This window comes from Octodon degus, unplaced genomic scaffold, assembly GCF_000260255.1.
Source record: "Octodon degus isolate 3935 unplaced genomic scaffold, OctDeg1.0 scaffold00244, whole genome shotgun sequence".
Classification (NCBI taxonomy): domain Eukaryota; kingdom Metazoa; phylum Chordata; class Mammalia; order Rodentia; family Octodontidae; genus Octodon; species Octodon degus.
The window spans coordinates 2,294,062-2,296,715 of NW_004524820.1; positions in this window are offsets into that span (position 1 = coordinate 2,294,062).

Consider the following 2,654-nt stretch of genomic DNA (forward strand, 5'->3'; position numbering starts at 1 on the left):
ACAGCTAAGCCATATCTCTGGCCCAGTCTTCTCTATATTAAAATATGACAGCTTCTTGTTTTTTGTTGGTTAAGGCAAGATCTTGGGTCCATCCATGATGTTCATTTTTCTGTTATCTCATAAGTGGATCCTGCAAACTTTGTCTTCAAAATGTATTTACAATATAACCTGCAATGATTTTTGTTGCCTTGCTATAGTTTATTTATTTATTTCTGTATTTTAGGGCAGGATCTACAGGGTGTTCAGGGTCTCACTACTAGTCAGAGTCATAGTGATTCTGTTTACAGCTTCACGAGAGCTTGGGTTACAGGTGCACACCACATGCCCAGTCTCATTTGCCATCTCAGCATGCTCTAGGGGGTGAGGCTGGCCCAGCAGGCCCAGGGATTGAACCCCAGGCTCCTACACCTGCTTGCAGGTTTTTTAATTCACTGAGCTATTTGGCCAGCTCTTATAGTTCTTTAATTGGCCTTGCACATGTTTTTATCTTATTATCAAGGAAATCTGCTCCCCATAGACTATTCATACTCTTAATTTCCATTAAGAAGTTTATATGCTTTGGTCACTAGATTAAATGAAACTCTTTATTTTTTTATCAACTGAACTTCTTAGAATTCAACACATTTATCAATGAATTGTTTAATAGTTTTATTGCACATCTTACCTATACATATCCTTTAACCTTTAACATGCTTGTCTATAGCTGAGTTATATAACATGGGAGAGTAAGGATTGTACCTTATTTCTTTTCAAACCTTCCATTTTGGTCTACCATATGAGATCCAGAAAAGTTTGTTCAGTCATTGAATATATAAAATTACAAAATAAGTGGTTCTATGCCATAAGGTTATAAATGTATACATTTTCTGGTGTCTGGTGGTCCTTTACTTTGGTAATTTTTGAAGAAGGAAGAGTTATATGCACACTATTATATGTGGTCACAATGCTGGCCTCAAAGGACCAAGTATAAAATCCTCATGTTCTGTTCTATGGATAGTGATATCATAGGTCATGAAAATATTTCTGATTTATGGCTTTATAAATTACAAATCTCTTTGAGATTAGACAGAAGACCTACTTAGATAGACCAGCTGTTAAGGAGTTTCTATTTTTTCTTAAGTTTTGGGTTGCTACAAGATTTAATGAATACTGTGGCCCCTTTCCTTTGAAAGTATCCATACAAGAAGCCAGTTAATAATTTTATACTTTAGGGACTGAGATTACCAAAATTCCATGCACAAATTTTCCAATGCTCTAGAGACCCCAGATAAAAGAAGGGTTTTAGAGCTCACAGAGTACTACATAAATTTTTCTCTTACTATTTTGAATGATTGTATGATTTATATTTTTAAATTTCTAAAAATTATTTATTTATTTATTTATTTATTTATTTGGTATAGGATCACACTATGCAGCTCAGACTTGTACTGATTTTCCTGTCTTAGCCTCCCGAGTGCTGTTATTAAAAGCATGTGCCACCGTGCCTGGTTTTGAAGGCTGGCACCATGTGTCCTGGCATTGCAGGGCCAGCATGGCATGTGGTACTGGGGTTCGAACCCAGGTCCTTCTACTGTCCAGGCAGGCACTTAGACTGCTGAGCTATCTCCCCAACCAACTGCATGATTGTAGATAAAGCACATATCATATGTCTTTGTGCCTCCATTTTCATGATTTGGGAGAATAGGAAAAGTGCCTGACACAGTCCCCTGGGAGCTATGCAAATTGAAATTATAATTTCTTCCAGAAGGAGAGTTGAGTTAGCAATAAAGAAGTGGGGCTTTACGTAGTGGTAACTCACCTTAATAAATAGTCATGGTAAATTGAACTCAGTTCACCTGGATGCAATGGAATATGACCAAAAGGGAGGATTAGCTTATCTGGGTAAATGCTTCATTTGAAAATAAATAGCTGTAGTTCTGAAGCTAGCCAAATTCCACTCTATTTTTCTTAATCTGTTAAACAGCTCTTAGCATCAATCTCTCTTTATCCTATGATTAATAAAGCAATCATATATTTTAAAGATTTTTTATAAAAGCAAAGTGTGTTATTAATGAAATTGTAAAATCTAATCAAAGTTTCCCATTTCCACACAAAAAGAATACTGAACTGTATGTGGTGTAATGATTTTTTGAATCGTGTGGTCTGTTCTTACATCTATTTCTCCTCCAATGAGAAAAATAAACAAGATAAATAATAAATAAATATGTGAATAAATAAATAAATGAACTTTAAGGCAGCAAGAACAAAAAAAGATTTTAAAAATAGTTCACTTTGATGCAAAAGTTGCTGGGAGAGCAAAGCCACCCTAGGGAGGGCTGTGAGCTGAGTCTTACGGCTCCCTCCTATAATGTGTCTTCTTGTCTTCCTGCAGAGATTTTCTAAAAGCTCACCAAGACGTGACATGCTCATTACTCTAAGCGTATTCCTAGGCTGGCCTGTTGGGTTGCCTGCATCACTTATGAGTTTTAGAAATGCAAGCTCATTGCATTACAGTTACACCACCTTCATCCTACTCTCCCTCCTGATCCCCATTATCCTAATGGCCATTTAGACACCGTCTAATGAAATCATGCACTGTACTGTTTTACTTTTTCCCCTAACTTTATTTAAAGCATAATTGACAAATTATTAATTATATATTAATAATATAATAT